Source organism: Procambarus clarkii, chromosome 4 (assembly GCF_040958095.1).
Source record: "Procambarus clarkii isolate CNS0578487 chromosome 4, FALCON_Pclarkii_2.0, whole genome shotgun sequence".
NCBI lineage: Eukaryota > Metazoa > Arthropoda > Malacostraca > Decapoda > Cambaridae > Procambarus > Procambarus clarkii.
In genome coordinates this window covers 38,838,050-38,860,487 of record NC_091153.1, presented here as the reverse complement: position 1 = coordinate 38,860,487, position 22,438 = coordinate 38,838,050, and the positions used below count along the sequence as shown (strand labels likewise).

At 42.4% G+C, this 22,438-nt stretch overlaps 1 protein-coding gene across 1 annotated transcript in view; it reads right to left on the bottom strand.

The window, feature by feature from the left end:
- LOC123772780 (uncharacterized) overlaps nucleotides 1–22,438 on the bottom strand; it is an 80,110-nt gene that overhangs the window by 53,991 nt on the left and 3,681 nt on the right. The gene's annotated exons all lie outside the window — the stretch shown is intronic.

The following is a 22,438-nucleotide window of genomic DNA, read 5'->3' as shown; positions in this document are numbered from 1 at the left end:
CATTCCCAGACCCCAGGAACCATTCCCAGACCCCAGGAACCCTTCCCAGACCCCAGAAACCATTCCCAGACCCCAGGAACCCTTCCCAGACCCCAGGAAATTTTCATAAACCTCAGGACTCGTTCTCAGACCCTAGAAAACCTTTCTAGACCTTAGAAAATCTCCTAAGACCATACACGGACTACTCACATCGAACGGAGAGTTCGTAGAAGTTCAGCGAGACAGTTTCTGGTTCAGGTGACGTTCGTGGAGCGTCAAGTAACGTTAGCAGACTCCACGAGACGATTGTAGACTCCCAAATAACTTTACCAGACCCCAAGATAGAGATAGGTGAGTGACTTAGAGATAGGCAATGGATTTAGAGATAGTTATGGGACTGATTTTAAGAAATAGACGAGTGATTTAGAGATAGTCATGAGAGTGATTTTAAGAAAAAAGGGAGTGATTTAGAGAGTGGGATAAGAGAGAGAGATTTAGAGATAGAGACGGATGAACAACTTAAGAGATAACAACTGTACTAGGTACTACGAATGCTCTATCTCCCCCCCCCCCCATACTCTTGTACCCAACAATTCTTTATACAAAAATGCAATTTACAGATTCGCGTACACATGAAAATATCACCAAATTATATTAACCACGAGACGTGCTCATATAAGCGTCATTAGGGCGTGAAGATGGCGTAAAGATGGCGTAAAGATGGCGTAAAGATGGCGTAAAGATGGCGTAGATGGCGTAAAGAAGGTTATGAAAAATGTTTTTGAGTTACGATGTCAGGAGATGTCAGATCAATCTGTCAGGCGAATCACTTAGTAATAGAACCACGTCCTCACCCAGAAGACGTAATGAGCCAATGAGAGAGCAGGAATTTAATGATGTCATTTTGGTAGCCAAATTTGGGAAGTCGCTCGGAGGAGAGGTAACCGAGCGTTCCAATAATCAGCGATCTCATTCGTTCCAATTAGTGATTAGCGAATCTCTGTTGAAGTGAATGCAGGCTCTGGGATGAGCAGGACCCGACGCTGAAGGCTTTTGAGCATCCCGACTTCAACTAAGATGTTGCACCTTTTTTTTTTTTACGGGATCAACCAATCCGTTAAAAGTGTGACGTATGACTACAAATTAATACGCCGTAATACGGACGGTTTCTGTCGATCGGCCCACCGATAGGTTAGGAAGGTTGCTTGGGTTCGTACGCTAATAGTTAAGTCAAACTGTTGCGGCTTTTCACGGAGTGGCCAATCGGGAGAACGGACTGGTGTGAGAGACAAAGAGTAGTGAGAGTGAGTAACTGCCCTGTAGTTCCTTGACAGTCAACGCGCGGACTCCTACAGTGGACTGAACTACCCCAGTGGGCGGGACTACCAGGCTACCGACAGGCCGTCAACTCCGTCAATGACTGGAACTCGGGTCCCAGGCGCGAGAATGCGCGGAAAGTCTACGGATACCCCCATCCACGTTTCACTTACCCGAGACTTCGCTATCTGGAAGCTCTAAATTTGATTAAATACGTCAGTACCAATAGTTAGCGAGTACGTAACGAGCTCATTAGAGGCTAAATAACATTACCAACCTAAAATAGCTTCCCCTGTGATATCAACAATGACCTGTACTATGTAAATTAATACTATTTAAATTATATTATGCCATGTGTATGGAATAAAATATATTATTTAACATATACGATATGTTAGTATGAACTAAATGTAGAGTTTACGCTTTAGAGATAATTTTTTTTTTTTAGTAAACTTATAGGAAAACCCGCAGTCGGTTATCGTAAAGATATAAGTGTTCTGTGCAATGGTAGAGGCTTAGCTCTATAGTTAGAGGGCCCCGCTTGAGTGGGGCCTCTCTCAAGAGCCACAGAACTCTACCACAAGAGCCACAGCTCTGTGTTCTGTGCTTAGTAGAGGCTTAGCTCTATGGTTAGAGTGCCCCGCTTGAGTGATTCCTCTCTCAAGAGCCACAGAGCTCTACCACAAGAGCCACAGAGAACTACCACAAGAGCCACAGAGCTCTACCACAAGAGCCACAAGAGCTCTACCACAAGAGCCACAGAGCTCTACCACAAGAGCCACAGAGCTCTACCACAAGAGCCACAAGAGCTCTACCACAAGAGCCACAGAGCTCTACCACAAGAGCCACAAGAGCTCTACCACAAGAGCCACAGAGCTCTACCACAAGAGCCACAGAGCTCTATACCACAATAACCACAGCTCTATACCACAATAACCACAGCTCTATACCACAATAACCACAGCTCTATACCACAATAACCACAGCTCTATACCACAATAACCACAGCTCTATACCACAATAACCACAGCTCTATACCACAATAACCACACCCGACACACACTACATACTAAACACATACTCTTACTAGTATGATTCCAATTAGTATTTGCACACTAATGCCGCTATTAAATGATAATTCTGTTTCAAAAGAGCCGGGGGCTTCTCCCCCCCTACCAGTTCATAGACACTAATATCTTGTGTGTAGTTATTTTGTCATTAATCATTCAATAATTTGATTAAAAATGTTGCAAATTTATTGCAACGTTTGACGAGCCAAATACAAATTTTTTTTAATATCAATAATTCAGTCGAATAATTTTGGCTAAATATATATTTTTAGAGGAGAAATTTTTAGTTAGAAATATTTAACAAGAACTTAAGAATTATGGGAACAATAGATGGCTTATTGGCCCATACGAGGCAGCTCTTATTTACAAATAAGTAAATATTTACAAATATTTACATCCAATCAAACTCATTTACATGCCCAATCAGTCCCTGAAATAATTAATATATTGGCTGAGGGAGGGAGGTAAATATCAGGGGGAAAGTGCCAAGCCATTACGACTATATAGCACTGGGAAGGGGTCAGGATAAGGATTTGGGATGGGGCGGTGGGAAGGAATGGTGCCCAACCTCTTGTAGACACTCGGGGATTGAACGCCGACCTGCATGAAGCGAGACCGTCGCTCTAACGTCCAATCAAAAGATCTTGGTTGAACATATATTTTCTTGAAAATATGATGAATGGCTGAACGCAAATTTATATAAAATAGGCCAAAACAATTTGAAAATTACCATTTCCTTTAAACAATGTTATCATTGTTAATGTTATTCTTAGAAAACAAGGAAAACTGATCCAGGAAATCCAGGAAATCCAGAAATCCAGAAATCCAGGAAATCGAGAAATCCAGGAAATCCCAGGAAATCCAGAAATCCAGGAAATCCAGAAATCCAGAAATCCCAGGAAATCCAGAAAATCCGGAAATCCAGACATCCAGGAAATCCAGAAATCCCAGGAAATCCAGAAATCCGGGAAATCCAGAAATCCTAGGAAATCCAGATATCTAGAAAGCAAAGGAAATTCAGAAACCCAGAAATCCAGGAAATCCAGAAATCCAGGAAATCCAGGAAAATTGATCCAGGAAATCCAGAAATCCCAGGAAATCCAGGAAAAAACCAGTTGAATAACTTTTTGAAGCTGGTGATGATGTGTGAAAGAATTACCTCAGAAATTCGAATTATTCCTGACCTCATGACCTTTAGCTTCAAGACCAAGTTAAACTGCCTTTGACCTCTAATTGACCCAGCAGTTTACACCCACGTGACTATCTCTTTAGGTCACCTAATCTGCTGCCAAGAACCCCAAACAATACACAAAATATAATGTATTATTAAGTAAATTAGGTAGTTATTTTGTCATTAAAAAGGTTAGGAGAGAATTACAACAAAATGCTTTTAATAAGGAAAGTGAGGAGGAGGGACTGAGGCGTTTATTATGGCTGGGAGAGAGGGCGCCTTGATCCTTTAATGTGATGCTATTCTGGGCCTCTCTTGCTCCCTCTCCCATCACCTCCTCCCTATCCCATCACCCCCTTCCTCCAGCCCCACGTGAACCTTGTACCTTTCCCCAGTGGGGGACGAGATTATTGGATAGATCACCTCTCAAGTGACGTGATTGGGCTTATCCCTTCTTCTCTCTCCTTTATTATCTAAACCTTTTCCCCCCCACTTCTTTCCTATCCACAGCCTCTGTTTTTCCCTATCTACAACCTATCCCCTTATCTACGACCCCTCTCCACCTCTATCCACAACATCTCTGTTCCTATCCACATCAATCCTGCCCTCTAAAAAAAAAATCACAAATAAAATATTTAAGACTGGAGATCTCAATAGGACTTTTAAAAGGCAAATGAAATTCCAATATTCAATAAAGGGGATTGACAAGCGGCATTCAATTATAGCCCCGTACCACGGACACGCAAGCCTTCCACAGTATTGGGGAAAGATATCACAAAGAGAACAATAGAGAAACAAATCCACAAGGGCCGTGACGAGGATTCGAACCTGCGTCCGGGAGCATCCCAGACACTGAATTAATCGACTGAGCTACGACAGGGTTAAAAGGGTTGAAACCGAAGTTCTACTGAACTTGCTGGATCCCGGAGCCTCTCCGAGGCACAAACGGTTTGTGCCTCGGAGCCTATCCGAGGTTTGTGCCTCGGAGAGGCTCCGGGATCCAGTAAGTTCAGTAGAACTTCGGTTTCAACCCTTTTAACCCTGTCGTAGCTCAGTCGATTAATTCAGTGTCTGGGATGCTCTCGGACGCAGGTTCGAATCCTCGTCACGGCCCTTGTGGATTTGTTCATTTGATGCATCACGTTAGTGTGATCTCTGTGTGTGAAAACAATGGAGCTTCAACAGAGGTAAACCTTTTTAACAGAGGAGCAAAATGAGTTGAGAGAGTAAAAGTCAAGCCTGACAAACTTGATAAAAGATCTTGGACAAGGGCTGCTTCCTGGGGGTGGAGGCCTGGTCGAAGACCGGGCCGCGGGGACACTAAAGCCCCGAAATCATCTCAAGATATGCAGGCGATGAGTCACAATAACGTGGCTGAAGTATGTTGACCAGACCACACACTAGAAATTGAAGGGACGACGACGTTTCGGTCCGTCCTGGACCATTCTCAAGTCGATTCAATCGACTTGAGAATGGTCCAGGACGGACCGAAACGTCGTCGTCCCTTCAATTTCTAGTGTGTGGTCTGGTCAACATCTCAAGATAACCTCAAGAAGGTTACCGAATACGAAGAATGACAGGAGAAAAGAGGCTTGGAAGATTGCTGCATTTTCCTAGACTGTCAAAGAGTGATTGGTATTTCTCCTCGTGAAAGACTGGTGTACAACAGCGAGAAACAGTTTGGGATAACCAGGAAGGTGTTGACTTTGGTAAGGGAGTACATGACGAACGGAAACCAGAGGCTGACAGTCAGAGGGGTGAAGTATCAGGCTATAATGACACGTGGAGTTCCACAAGGGTCGATCCTGGGACCATTGCTGTTTGTAATTTGTGTAAACTACCTCCTACAAAGGTGTAAGCACACTCGTGTCAATGGTTGAAGACGACACAAAACAAGTTAGGAATATCAACTTAAGGACTGCAGAGAATAACAGGAAGACATTGGTAAACTCCAAGAGCGTGTGTGGTTACTAGAGTTCAACCCCCAACAAATGTAGGATAATGGAGACCTGAAATGAAGCTATAAAACGAATACCAATCTACACCTTAAGGAAAAGAGTATTACATTAAAGACATGGGAGTGAATATAATTCCTACACTAACTACAGAGCCACATATTAACAGGATAAAATCAGCAGCACATGAAAGTTAGGAAAGATATAAATCAGATAATTTAAACAAAAATAAACAAAGAATTTTAATACTAGAATACACAGTACCGACTTGGAATCCGTACCTTTGTGGTACAAAACTAAATTTGGAAAAGTACAAAAGTTCGTTTCAAGACCACGCAAAGAGGACAGATTAAACTTAATCTCAAAACTATAGAGAGAATAAGACAGAGAATATGATCACTATATACAAGTTACTAAGAGGAATATACGAGATGGACAAAGGCAGACTCTTTACAATGACAAAAACAGAACGAGCCAACTTAGGCAGAAGCTAAAAACATAAATAACTCTAAAAAAATGAAAGAAAAAAACCCCCTTCACCCTGTACTAGTCAACAAAAGGTACGAAGAAGAATTCGTGGAAGCCACCTCCACCCACAACATTAAACCCAGAAACTACACACAAACCAAACCTCACATTAAAAAAATAAACAATTCAAACAAGACTAAACCTCACTTTTCCAAAGTGGCCTTTAGGTACGCATCAAACCCCCCCCCCCACCACTCTCACCCCCCACTCTCACCCCCCCACAACCCCATTTCCCCAGCACCTCCCTGTCACCCCCCATTCCCCCCCCTCTCACCCCCATCATATCCGGCCAACGGCAGAACTGCCGGACGAAGCAGGGAAACATCTCACAAGACGATAACAGGCTCCGATAACCACACAACTTCGACATTTAGGAAATATTGAATTTAACGGAGCTCCGTGTGGCAACAGATGGAAAATCTATAAAAACGGTTGAGAATACATGATAACGGTCAAGAATACATGATAACGGTCTATAATACATGATAACGGTCTAGAATACATAAATAACGGTCTAGAGTACATAAATAACGGTCGATAATACATAAATAACGGTCTAGAATACATAAATAACGGTCGATAATACATGATAACGGTTGAGAATACATGATAACGGTCGAGAATACATAATTAACGGTCTAGAATACATAATAACGGTCGATAATACATAAATAACGGTCGATAATACATAAATAACGGTCGATAATACATAAATAACGGTCAAGAATACATGATAACGGTCGATAATACATGATAACGGTCGATAATACATAATAACGGTCGATAATACATAATAACGGTCGATAATACATAATAACGGTCGATAATACATAAATAACGGTCAAGAATACATAAATAACGGTCGATAATACATAATAACGGTCGATAATACATAATAACGGTCGATAATACATAATAACGGTCGATAATACATAATAACGGTCGATAATACATAATAACGGTCGATAATACATAAATAACGGTCGATAATACATAAATAACGGTCGATAATACATAATAACGGTCGATAATACATAATAACGGTCGATAATACATAATAACGGTCGATAATACATAAATAACGGTCGATAATACATAAATAACGGTCGATAATACATAAATAACGGTCAAGAATACATAAATAACGGTCAAGAATACATGATAACGGTCGATAATACATAAATAACGGTCGATAATACATAATAACGGTCGATAATACATAAATAACGGTCAAGAATACATAATAACGGTCGATAATACATAAATAACGGTCGATAATACAAAAATAACGGTCGATAATACATAAATAACGGTCAAGAATACATAATAACGGTCGATAATACATAAATAACGGTCGATAATACATAATAACGGTCGATAATACATAAATAACGGTCGATAATACATAAATAACGGTCGATAATACATAAATAACGGTCAAGAATACATGATAACGGTCGATAATACATAATAACGGTCGATAATACATAATAACGGTCGATAATACATAATAACGGTCGATAATACATAATAACGGTCGATAATACATAAATAACGGTCGATAATACATAATAACGGTCGATAATACATAAATAACGGTCGAGAATACATGATAACGGTCGATAATACATAATAACGGTCGATAATACATAATAACGGTCGATAATACATAAATAACGGTCGATAATACATAATAACGGTCGATAATACATAAATAACGGTCGATAATACATAATAACGGTCAAGAATACATAAATAACGGTCGATAATACATAATAACGGTCAAGAATACATAAATAACGGTCGAGAATACATGATAACGGTCAAGAATACATGATAACGGTCAAGAATACATAAATAACGGTCGAGAATACATGATAACGGTCAGAATATATGATAACAAACGATAGTTTATAATAAGGTCGATAAAATGTGATAACAAAACCCGACTAAAATATATGAAAAATGGTTCATACATTTAAAAGAACTGAACGCTTATATAAGACAAAAAAATATACAGAAAAAATTAACGTTAATTAATAATAATAAAAAACGTATTATTGCTATACGATAAAATGTGATATATGCATATATAAATATATGACACGGATATATAGAACAGGAAAATAATCATTTGGTAACGATACACGAATGTCAACGGTTCAAATATGTTTCAACGATTCAAATATGTTTCAACGGTTCAAATTGGTTTCAACGGTTCAAACATGTCAACGGTTCAAATATGTTTCAACGATTCAAATATGTTTCAACGGTTCAAATTGGTTTCAACGGTTCAAACATGTCAACGGTTAAAATATGTTTCAACGATTCAAATATGTTTCAACGGTTCAAATTGGTTTCAACGGTTCAAACATGTCAACGGTTCAAATACATGTCAACGGTTCAAATATTTCATCGGTTCGTATATCAACGTTTTTATATTTATCAACGGTTCAAATATATCAATGGTGCATATATATCAACGGGGTTCAAATATATTAACGGTTCAAATATGCCAACGGTTCAAATATGTCAAAATCCGTCAAAAAATCATGTCACCAGAACAAAAACATTCGACAGATTTCAACGTATGTGAATGAGCGGCTGCATGACTATGAAACAACAGGACACACACCAACAGCAGCTCTCAACACAGTCGGTTCACATACTCCATAAGTCTTCAGCTCTTGGGTACCAGTATCCTGTGAATTAATGTCGGCGGGAAACATTAAAGCCTCCTGAGCAAATTTACACAAGAACGCTTTCAGAATCCCGGTGTGGAAGGAGGTTGGTTGGGGGAGGGTATGGCGGGTGGGGGTGAAAAGGGGATTGGCAACGGAGCAGAAAGGGATTGGGAGGAGGAGGGATGGGTGGATGATTGGGATTGGTAAAGGCGACAAAATGGGGTACTGCCAGATGGGACGAATGAATAACTCTCCAGACGGCCTATTGGCCCATACGAGGCCGCTTCTTACGCGAAGAATTTAACAAGAAACTAAAGCGTATAAGAAATAGGCAACTCTACATGGAGTCAAATAATCAGAGAACCAAAATAGATACAGACAGGAAGAGAAGATATAGAAGAGCACACAGAGAGGAAACCAAGCCAGGTCTCGTTTCATTTGAGGGTTGGGTTATTTGAACGGTTATATAAATTTTTTCTGTCTCATTCCCGATTTTCCTTTGAGACAGGTTGGGGTATTGTATCTATACTGAGCCAAGGTGGTATGACTCTCCATCGAGGCAGGGCCAAAGAGCCAAAGCTCAACCCCCCGCAAGCACAATTAGTTGAGTACACAGATAAAAAAAATGCTGCTTTGGCCCTTGCAGAGTGTAAATCGCAGGTAAATACAAAAGAAAATCAAATAATTAAAGCAATTTAGTGAAATCTTAATCACCAAAATGACACCTGATAACGCTTGGCTGTTATTATAGACCAAATAAGTAAATAAAAGTGTGAATCTAATACTGGTGTGGTGAAGATAACTACCATACCACCACAGCATCCGTCGCACGACGTAGGCTGAAGATAGACGACGTTACAGGAGGCTGAGGTGATTCAAGAGCAAGCGAGGAGTCACAATAACGTGGCTGAAATATGTTGACCAGACCACACACTAGAAAATGAAGGGACGACGACGTTTCGGTCCGTCCTGGACCATTCGCAAGGCGGTGGACCGTCGACTTGAGAATAGTCCGGAACGGACCGAAACGTCGTTGTCCCTTCACTTTCTAGTGTGTGGTCTGGTCAACGTGGTCGAAGAGCACTAACAGAGAGACTGACTCCCTAAGTTGTTGTTAAAGATTCGCCACTTAGAACAAAGTTCCAAGCAGCACGGGCTATGGTGAGCCCGTAGGAGTTTTATACTCCCTAAGGAGGTGGTGTCCTTTATATAGTCTGTGATAACGCCACAGCCAGTGTCAGTCAACGCAAGGTGCTAACAAGCGCCGAGAGCAAATTGCTAGTTTGTGGCTGATGGCGCCTTTGTGTTGGGGCTGCACCACGGCTAGTTTAAGGCGGATAACTGCTTGTTGGTGAAAGCAAACTACTGGTTAGTTGAGGCGCCCTGCTTGCCGCCGAGCCGTGGCAGGTCATGCTAGGCCGTGCCAGGCCGTACCAGGCCGTGCCAGGCCGTGCCAGGGCGTACCAGGTCGTGCCAGGCCCCGGGGGGTTACGGAGAGGTGGAGCGACTAACGACTCATCTAGGCTGAGGTAGAGGTGAACTTCCAGTACAGAGGCAGTGAGGGTAAGTGGAAAAGGCAGTTCCACTGCTATGTAGGGGATTCACGTGACACCTTTGTAAAGGATTTTATCGGGTGTTCGTTCCGCAGTTTATGAGTACATTCGTCTTCCAATTGCTCTTCTGTGTGTCTTTGTGTGTGTGTGTGTGTGTGTGTGTGTGTGTGTGTGTGTGTGTGTGTGTGTGTGTGTGTGTGTGTGTGTGTGTGTGTGTGTGTGTTTGTCTATCATTGTCAACATAATTGTGTGTGCATCTCTATCGTTGCGGGTGCGCATGCGCGGACGTGCGTGTGGGGACAGGGGGGGGGGGGGATTCAGAGTGAAGCAGACGCCCCAGTACCCAACAAACGCTGAAGGTGTGAGTACACACCAACGCTGCTCAAATCAGAAACAAAATATCTGAGTAGCAATATCCATATGTCACTCCTGAGTGGCAACATATTTACATTCTAGGCACCAGCTGACAGCCCAAGCAACATTCTCCAATACGACTCATTGTCCTGGCAAAAAGTTTCCAATATCGCCGCCTCCTAAAAAAACAAAAACAAGGAACCTCTTATGGCAAGAGTGTTTACATTCTGCAGTGTCCTGTAACGCACTGTTCATATTGAGCTATGTGGCAACTATAACGCTTGCAGGCCTGTCAATTATCATACATCATACAACATGAATCTGCTACTATCACGTCCGCAGCAGAAGACCGATCTTCCTTCATCTTGTACGTGAATTTCTATGGCAAGATGTTGGGTTCTGACTTGTCATGGCGGATGTGTAGGGATGTTTATTCACAGAGAAGTTTACCTCGCTTCTCAGTGTATATACATTGAGTTTATTTTATTCCTCGACTATATTCAGGATTAAACTATATTTGCTGGCTGGTCAGTATAGGCTTGTGTGGCGGTCTAAATGATCCTCCAGAGGTTGGTATAGGACTTAAGGCCCAACACCAACCCTTATATTTGATAAAATCACTTATTCTCCTTGTTACATTTTTAATAAGCCAAACAGTTTTAGACTGACATAAAAGGCAGGCAGTCAGTCAAGAAGACAGGCAGGCTACACACACACACACACACACACACACACACACACACACACACACACACACACACACACACACACACACACACACACACACGTAGTGTGTGTAGGGTAGAGTGGTAAACAGAGTGGTAGACGGTTGGAACAAGTTAGGTGAGAAGGTGGTGGAGGCCAAGACCGTCAGTAGTTACAAAGCGTTACATGACAAAGAGTGCTGGGAAGACGGGACACCACGAGCGTAGCTCTCATCCTATAACTACACTTAGGTAATTACACACACACACACACAAGAAAATAACGACAAACTGTTTTAAAATCTGCCCAATGTGTCTCTGACAGATCTTTCCTTTTTTCCAGGTCGACAAGATACTACATGGTTTTAATTTACGAGGCGAAGCTGCTCAGTCTACAGCTTATCTAAACTATATTCGTCCAAGCTGTGGCTGACCCCGGGGACAATTAAAAAAATTGAACGTGCATTCATACATTTTTTAATGTAAAGTAATATTGTTTATTATAATTTCGTGAAAGGTTAGGCCAAGCTTAGGTTGGGATTCTAGGTTCTGCGAGCAATTATTTGCTATCTATGGGGCAGCTGGGTTTTGTCTTTAGATAGCTAACGTGGTTTTAGCGTGTCCATCCGGCCGTCGACCCCAAAATTCATCAATTTCACCTTACTGTCTTCCAAATAATATTTTATAGCGTATAAAAGAATATTATCATTTTTGCGTTTGCCGTAGAATAGGTTAGGTTAGTTATGTGGCGTAGTTAGCAATTATTTGTATTTGTAGTACGTGGGTGTAGCATTTAGAGGAGCGATTCGAACACATCAAGAGAGCAAAACGCCGTTCGAGAAATAGTTCGAACATAACTCACTCCGAGTCACATGTACAGCTTTTGACAGCTGGTTTAACAATACACAAGTCCAACGTTTTGAGGAAAGTCTTGCCCTGAAGCCTGATATAGCCTTAAACCCTTCTAGAACCAAATTGAGCAGCCATGGGAAAGTCTGTCGGACTTCCAATCAATAGAGTCCGGATACACAATAAATAAACGGGCTTCAGCCTTTTATTGTTATAGATTTTCGTGTGCTTCTATTACCTGAAGCTGTAATTATTGTGAGCAATTTGCTATAAGTAGACGATGAGTCACGATAACTTGGCTGAAGATATCACCATATATCAGCAGATGGTGACACAATGACGATTTAATGTGTGGTTTGGTTATCAATTTGATATAACTTTAGCGGAAAATTCCCGTGAAAAGGCACGAATGTACAAATCTAAAGTTGAGGATATTTTGCATTCATCTTAAGACCTGGTTAATACCTGGTTGATGGGGTTCTGGGAGTTCTTCTACTCCCCCAAGCCCGGCCCGAGGCCAGGCTTGACTTATGAGAATTTGGTCCACTAGGCTGTTGCTTGGAGCGGCCCTCAGGCCCACATACCCACCACAGACAACATCAATTCAATCTATGATAACAAAAGTTCAATCTATGATAACAAAAGTTCAATCTATGATAACAAAAGTTCAATCTATGATAACAAAAGTTCAATCTGAAAACCAACACAGTTTAATCTAACATAAAAGTACAGTTTGTAATAGACAATTAACGACCAATAGAACATAACGATAGATCAAACACTATACGAACGGCCCAAGAGCCCTTCCCTAGGTGTTATGAGTAAGACGCACCAACCACAACAGACTCATGGACCACGTGATATTGTGTGGGATTCGAACCAAGGGGCCTGAAAAACACACCGAAGGTGGAAAGCATAACAATGCAATTTACATTACATCCTCTCCAAGGAATTAAATAAAAGGCTGTCTTGTTAGTCTGTTTATGTCTGTTATCAATTTGTCTGTCGGTCTCTATGTAAACAAATTGTCCAAACAAATTACCAATTTGTTTATCAATCTATTTGCCTGTCTGTCTGTCTGTCTGTCTGCTGGAAGGCTCTGAGGGTAGCTGAGATGCTCATGCAATCAGTCATAACTAAATGGAGGAAAAAAAAAATAGTGAGAAAACATCTCAATTCGATAATTCTGGAATTGCAAAATCTATCCCTGCGGTGCTGGGGGCACCGCCCCCTCCTCCCTCCCTTCCCCTCCATCTCAATCTTCCAGGGGAAAAAAGGTGGTTATGGGGGTCCCCCCCCTAGTTAGGGGAGTAGATTGGGTTAGGAAGGTTCTGATATATGAGGACGAGGGAGAGGAGAGAATGCAAGGTAGGAGTGTGAGGTAAGAGAGAGAGAGAGAGAGAGAGAGAGAGAGAGAGAGAGAGAGAGAGAGAGAGAGAGAGAGAGAGAGAGAGAGAGAGAGAGAGAGAGAGAGAGAGAGAGAGAGAGAGAGAGAGAGAGAGAGAGAGAGAGAGAGAGAGGTTTCAATCCTCATGGTTCCTCCTGATTTCCTTGATAGTAATACTATAACTGTATACGTATATGCAGTCCAACCCAGCCTTGGTGGCTCTAAGAGGATATAGTGCCAACCTGAGTGGCACTACCATGATATATAATCAACTTAAGTGGCATTGACAGGATATTTTACCCATTAGAATGACCCTATCAGGATATTTATAACCAACCTGAGTGGCACTAACATGATATTGCTATCCTGAGTGGCACTAACGTGATATTGCTATCCTGAGTGGCACTAATGTGATATGCTGCTATCCTGAGTGGCACTAATGTGATATACTGCTATCCTGAGTGACACTAATGTGATATACTGCTATCCTGAGTGGCACTAATGTGATATACTGCTATCCTGAGTGGCACTAATGTGATATACTGCTATCCTGAGTGGCACTAATGTGATATGCTGCTATCCTGAGTGGCACTAATGTGATATACTGCTATCCTGAGTGGCACTAATGTGATATACTGCTATCCTGAGTGGCACTAATGTGATATACTGCTATCCTGAGTGGCACTAACGTGATATACTGCTATCCTGAGTGGCACTAACGTGATATACTGCTATCCTGAGTGGCACTATTGTGATATACTGCTATCCTGAGTGGCACTAATGTGATATACTGCTATCCTGAGTGGCACTAACGTGATATACTGCTATCCTGAGTGGCACTATTGTGATATACTGCTATCCTGAGTGGCACTAATGTGATATACTGCTATCCTGAGTGGTTCTAACGAGAAACAGCGCCAATCAGGTAAACAAAACAAAAAAAGAGTGGGGGGGGGTGATATCACTCCCTAACAAGCAATCACTATCGATCACAAAGCGCCAGCCACAACAGGCGAAGTGCTTGACAAACACCCCATCAATCATCTCACCATTACCAAGACCATTATCTCAGCCCCCTCCCCCCCCCCCATCACTCAACACTATCACCTCTCCCCATCCTCTAATAGTCCTAGTTGATACGGCTTATCTTTGCTAGGATAAGCTATATTAGCTAAGCTTTATAGTGCTTTGAAAAGCTAAGTTGTCATCTAAGGGTCTTGGAAGAGACTCTACACAGGGTTCATGAAGACACTGGTTCGACCCCCCTCTTCGTCAGGTAGCTGTGTGCGTTCTCGGTTCTGGTATGGTACTGGATCCAGGTAACCTGTTCACTAATTCACCATTAGTTACCTGCATATGCAAGGTGATCTGACCCCTCCAACACCATCTGTTGTTGGTAAAGATTCGCTACCTGGAACAATTAAGAAGTTCCAAGTAGCACGGGCTATGGTGAGCCCGAAGTAACTAACACCATCAGTCCTCCTCTGAACAATGTATACAGCCAATTACCTCTGTCAATACACCCAAATGTCAAGAGAGAGCCGGATAGTATAGGTGTCGCATCAGCCAGCTGGCTCGGCCGGATGTGTGTGACTAAGAACAGCTGGTGTTATCGAATTGTGCACAATGGAAGGGATAAGAGATAGACTAAGAGGTGCAATATGAGGAAAAAGCACTATAAGTCAATGAGAAAGTACAACACTTAGAAGGGATATATATATATATATATATATATATATATATATATATATATATATATATATATATATATATATATATATATATATATATATATATAAGGATTAGGAGCTGGTCTGAGGGAAGGAACGGAACAGAACCTACTTAGATCATCGGGGGATCGAACGCCGACCATGCAAACACTATACCAAGGAAATCTTTAAATTGATTTCGTGGAATAGGAGTTAGAGTCGGCCTTTACGGGAAGCCTTCGCCAATTAATGGATTGATTCGGGAAGGGTATGACATTGATGAAGATAATTAAACGCACACACACACACACACACACACACACACACACACACACACACACACACACACACACACACACACACACACACACACACACACACACATCATTAATCAGGAGAGCGGCATCAATAAAGGTGATTCAATCCTCTGCCTTTTAACGCCATTTTATTCGAAAATGAATACGAGATTACCTGTAATCATTGGCCATCTTATAATTTACCTGTGTGGCTGTCAGAGCCCTTATCCTCTCTCTCTCTCTCTCTCTCTCTCTCTCTCTCTCTCTCTCTCTCTCTCTCTCTCTCTCTCTCTCTCTCTCTCTCTCTCTCTCTCTCTCTCTGTCTCTCTCTCTCTCTCTCTCTCTCTCTCTCTCTCTCTCTCTCTCTCTCTCTCTCTCTCTCTCTCTCTCTCCCTCTCTCTCTCTCTCTCTCTCACTGGGAATGAGACTAGGAGGAAGTGTTGATGTGGCTCAGGTACAAGAGTTTTCCTAAGTCTTAATATGGGGCCCACTACTCCATCTCTGTGTTTAGTTAGTCTCTTAATTAATGCTCTTCGACTCTAGTGGCGGGGAGTGGCAGAGCTCTCGTGTGTGTGTGTGTGTGTGTGTGTGTGTGTGTGTGTGTGTGTGTGTGTGTGTGTGTGTGTGTGTGTGTGTGTGTAGGGAGAGAGGGGGGGGGAGGAGGGGCTGTCCATTGTGTGTGTTGCATATTCAAGCCAAAAGGATTCAAATATATAAATGTCAAAGTTGAGGAGCTAGAAGGGACAGGTGTGTGTGTGTGGGGGGTGGGGGGGGACTGGAGTAGGGTTGGGGGGGGGGGCTGCGTCGAACCAGTAGGCCTATAATTCTTGATACACCATTAGGCCTATAACTCTTGAAACAGTTGCCTTTGTTCCTTATGTTTCCATTCTGATGTCTACCCCACACAGGGTGTTCCAAAAGCCTCTTCCCTCCACCACGTTTCATCTCCTGAATAACAAAATATTACATCACATTAAAGCGACACATTTATGCATTGCAGGAGCACAGTGGGGATTCGAACCAGCGTCCTGGGTAGCCTCAGACACACTCACCTAGTGAATCCACACAGAAATCACACCGAAACCCCCGGTTTATGCTTCGGAGAAGCTTCAGGAAGTTTCGTGAGGGCAGTAGCCCTCTAGGTTGTAATTCTTTTGATCATGTCGTGCCGCAGTCAATTAACCCGCGTCTGGGATCATCCCGGACGTAGGTTCGAACCCTGATCACATCCCTTGTGGATTTATTTATAGTGAATCCGCCCGAACCCACAGCGAACCATGAATCCTTCATCCAAATATTCTCGAACCGATAATCCTCCTTTTTCCATTTTTGTCAACCATTCTCCAGCGCGTCATGCATATTCAGAGTTCAGAAAATACCAAATTCCATTCTTGATTACAATGTATTCTTTCCCCCCTCCGACCGTCCTTTTCGGGTTTGTGACATCCGATATTCAACTGGTGCTCGACAGGGGGGTCGAACAGGCACTCGGAATATGGCAAAATATAAAATACTCCATCAATCTCAACTCTAAATATGAACCACATGCATTAGCTCTAGGAGGTAAAATTCTGTTGAGCCTGGAGAGCTTTTAATGGAAGGGAAGAGAGAGAGAGAGAGAGAGAGAGAGAGAGAGAGAGAGAGAGAGAGAGAGAGAGAGAGAGAGAGAGAGAGAGAGAGAGAGAGAGAGAGACAGAGACAGAGAGACAGAGAGACAGAGAGACAGAGAGAGATAGAGAGAGAGAGAGAGAGAGAGAGACAGAGACAGAGAGACAGAGACAGAGACAGAGAGACAGAGAGAGAGAGAGAGAGAGAGAGAGAGAGAGAGAGAGAGAGAGAGAGAGAGAGAGAGAGAGAGAGAGAGAGAGAGAGAGAGAGAGAGAGAGAGACAGAGAGACAGACAGACAGACAGACAGACAGACAGACAGACAGACAGACAGACAGACAGACAGACAGAATATAAGTAACATCATTATACTTCCATTAAACATTGAAAATCACCACAAACTCGACACTGAGAATAAATAACAACCAAAATAAACAAAACAATAGCCAAGAAAGGAAGCAAAACAAGAGATAAAGATAAAAGTGACCAACAAAAGCCCCAAAAGTGATATATAATATATAATAAACTTATATAAATACCACAAAAAAGTGGAACACAATTGATCACCCAACATCTGGCAACACAATTACCTGAATTTCCACTGGAAAACACTAAAAAAATAATAGCTGGAAGATAGCCAGAACTCTTAGGATAGCTGGAAGATAGCCAGGACTCTTAGGATAGCAGGAAGATAGCCGGGACTCTTAGGATAGCTGGAAGATAGCCGGGACTCTTAGGATAGCTGGAAGATAGCCAGGACTCTTAGGATAGCTGAAAGATAGCCGGGACTCTTAGGATAGCTGGAAGATAGCCAGGACTCTTAGGATAGCTGGAAGATAGCCAGGACTCTTAGGATAGCTGGAAGATAGCCGGGACTCTTAGGATAGCTGGAAGATAGCCGGGACTCTTAGGATAGCTGGAAGATAGCCAGAACTCTTAGGATAGCAGGAAGCAAGCCAGGATATTTAGGATAGCTGGAAATAAGCCAGGACCTCCAGAACAGCTGGAAGAAAGCCAGGACTCCCAAAACAGCTGGAAATAAGCCAGTGAGAAAACCCCAGTTTGGGGCGGAGGAGGCAGAAGGCGAGGAACAGCTGGTGCGACAGCTGCTGTTGTGGTTGAGACAGCTGTATCCTGGCGGAGAGGCTCTTCTCCTCCCCTGATGGACACGACGCCCAAGGCAGAGGAGCAGAGGAGCCTGGAAGTGGCAGGGAAGGAGGAGGAAGGTAGAGGAGAGGAGGAGAGAATTAAGGGAGATGACATGTGGAGTCTTGAAAGAATACAGGGAGTAGAGAGAGAGAGAGAGAGAGAGAGAGAGAGAGAGAGAGAGAGAGAGAGAGAGAGAGAGAGAGAGAGAGAGAGAGAGAGAGAGAGAGAGAGAGAGAGAGGAGAGAGAGAGAGAGAGAGAGAGAGAGAGAGAGAGAGAGAGAGAGAGAGAGAGAGAGAGAGAGAGAGAGAGAGAGAGAGAGAGAGAGAGAGAGGCAGGGCAGTCTAAAACCAATTTTACTGCCAATCACGTACAAACTTGGGTGATTCTACAGTAAGTTTCGAATTTTGTTGGCTAGAGATCCAAGGACCGACTGCTTCAAGTCCAGAACATGACGCCCACTCTCGCTCTCTCCCACGCCCACTCTCCCTCTCTCCCACGCCCACTCTCGCTCTCTCTCCCACGCCCACTCTCGCTCTCTCTCCCACGCCCACTCTCGCTCTCTCTCCCACGCCCACTCTCGCTCTCTCTCCCACGCCCACTCTCGCTCTCTCTCCCACGCCCACTCTCGCTCTCTCCCACGCCCACTCTCCCTCTCTCCTACGCCCGCTCTCACACCGAATACACACCTTTAAATATCAATATCAGAGAAACGATAAGAGTTAGTGTAACTGATAAAACGCAAGGCCGTCTTAAGAACAGATATTCAACCCTGCAGTGGGGTCAAACAGGTGAGTACAACTAGATGAGTACACTCACAACTGATGCCTGAGTCTAGCCTCATTCAAATTTTGCAGGGGGAGTGGTCTGAGGTGTGGGATGAACACAGGCTGGGCGGGGTAGATGTAACTTTAATATTTTAAGAAATATTAGTCATTATAGACACCCCCTCAGGCGAGTTCCATGATGTCAAAAGTGAAATATATGGTACCATTTCCCTAGAGTTTCTAGTGATCATCGTAATATATTTTTCCAAGAGATTAATACAGGTGTTTCAGTGCTTCTTAATTATATATTTTCAGAGAGAAGCGGAAGCAGGGGAGGAGGGGAGTAGTGAGGGGTATATCAAAGAGATATAACAAGCAATATACTCACAAGGAAATACACACAAAGAGGTATACTCACACGGATATACACACACAAAGAGGTATACTCACACGGATATACACACACAAAGAGGTATACTCACACGGATATACACACACAAAGAGGTATACTCACAAGGAAATACACACACAAAGAGGTATACTCACACGGGTATACACGGAAGGACGTTCAATAATATACACACAAATGTAAACAAAAATATATTTACAGGAGAAAACATAAAATATTTACAGTGTTAGAGCCGGATATACTCCACTGATAGAGCCGGATATACTCCACTGATAGAGCCGGATATACTCCACTGATAGAGCCGGATATACTCCACTGATAGAGCCGGATATACTAAACTGATAGAGCCGGATATACTCCACTGATAGAGCCGGATATACTCCACTGATAGAGCCGGATATACTCCACTGATAGAGCCGGATATACTCCACTGATAGAGCCGGATATACTCCACTGATAGAGCCGGATATACTAAACTGATAGAGCCGGATATACTCCACTGATAGAGCCGGATATACTCCACTGATAGAGCCGGATATACTCCACTGATAGAGCCGGATATACTCCACTGATAGAGCCGGATATACTCCACTGATAGAGCCGGATATACTCCACTGATAGAGCCGGATATACTCCACTGATAGAGCCGGATATACTCCACTGATAGAGCCGGATATACTCCACTGATAGAGCCGGTTATACTCTAGTTATATAACCGGATGTTATTCCCCAGTTCTCCCCAGAATGTGATCCCCAATTTAAGAAACAATTATTGTAATCCAATTATTGCTGGGGTGCAAAAGAGGTAGAGAGGGAAGGAATTATGGTGCCCAATCGCGACCGCCCTGCTCAGGGTTCGAACCCGTGTCTCTTCTTTGCAAGGCGAGTGTGTTTACCGCTGTGTCCTTGTTCTCTGTCTCTTTCCTTATAGCTTAGTAAATATCCATTTATAATGCACACCTGTGTGTTTGGTGTTCTAATGTGAACTTTATCTCTGTCTGTGTCTGTCTGTCTCTGTCTCTCTCTCTCTCTCTCTCTCTCTCTCTCTCTCTCTCTCTCTCTCTCTCTCTCTCTCTCTCTCTCTCTCTCTCTCTCTCTATATATATATATATATATATATATATATATATATATATATATATATATATATATATATATATATATATATATATATATATATATATATATATATATTATTAAATATGACCGAAAAAGTAAGATTAATAATTCTAACACGAATTTTCTCAATCTTTCGTACATTTCTTTTCACTGTTGGAGGTAATTCAAAGATCAATTCTCCAAAATTCATTTTTATTTTTATTTTATATATATATATATATAATATATATATATATATATATATATATATATATATATATATATATGTGTGTGTGTGTGTGTGTGTGTGTGTGTGTGTGTGTGTGTGTGTGTGTGTGTGTGTGTGTGTGTGTGTGTGTGTGTGTGAAGAAGTTTTAAGGACTCAGACAGCCACCATCCACTGATTTAGAGGAAAGTCGTCACGACAGCCCATAACTCATTTCATTGGGAGTTATGGCATCCTCGATGCGCCCATGTTGGTCACGTCCCCATCACTACTCAACATGCAAGGCTGAGAGAGGCTATTCCAAGCTTCTGGCCTCCAGCCTGGGGACAAACAGATATTCAGTTGATATGTGGGAAACACTAGTTACCAACTCTGGTACACTATTCAAAAGTAACGTAATCCAACGTTTTATCGACGTTATCAACAAATACACTAACGTCGTGTGCCTAGATTGGCCTCAGGAGAGATGGAAGGAATTCCCGTAACGTACATGTACACACGTACACGTACAGGTCACGTACACGTACATAACCTAGAGGAGTCAGGGCAAGGAAGGGTCCAAGCTGAGGTACAGAAATACACAGGACAACCATTCAAGTCAAAACATGTGATTTACCTCAAATTTGAAATAGACTCACTCACTCAATGGACTCACCAGTGGCACCTGGCTGTGTTGACCTACCTCTGAGAGACAGACAGACAGACACAGACAGACAGAGATAAAGTTCTCATTAGAGTACCAATTTGAAGTATTACGTACTTCATAACATACTCCCAGAGACGTCCAGGGTTTAAAAATATATAACAAAAGTAATTAAATTTTACAATGTTCTCATCTGTTTGAGAGAATATATATATGCGATTTCAATTATTAAACGCATCATTATAAAATGTCATTATAACTCCAAATTATATTCCAACCGTTCAAAATAAGCTCAGGGAAGTCTATAATGATCAGGGTAATGGCTACAACCCACAATGGCCAAATTAACCAAGAAATATAATTAAAATATAAAGTAGAATGCTTCTAACTCAGCCAGGGAAGGCGAGGAGCCCCTCAGGATAAGGAACTTGGCTAGTATGACTGCGTAATAAGCCGAGAAGAGCAGCTCAGTTGAATGCATTGATAGGAAGGTTAGGTTAGGTCATTTTCAGGAGAGAGCGTCAAGCCATTACGACTATATAGCCCTAGGAAAGGGTCAGGATAAGGATTTGGGATGGGACGGGGGTAAAGGAATGGTGCCCAACCACTTGTGGGCACTCGGGGATTGAACGCTGACCTGCATGACGTGAGACCACTTAGCAGGTGAAACTAGAACATGTGACCACGAAGGGTAAGTGCAGTCGAATAATTAACCTGGATTTACCTGAGGGCCGCTACCTCTACTGGCCTCAACGAGGACAAGAAGCCGGCAGCTTGTCAAACATCGCCCCCTCCCATCCCATAATTCTAGAGAATTTTACCAACATGAATTAAAAACTGAAATATATTGTCTTGACATTGAATCATTAAACTGTTAAAGGTCTGCTAAAACTACTTTTTTATATTTTCCAGTTAGGTGGAACACAAGTCTACCTTCACGTAGAAGTAAGGTAGACTTGTGTTCTACCAAGACTTCCCACCAAGTA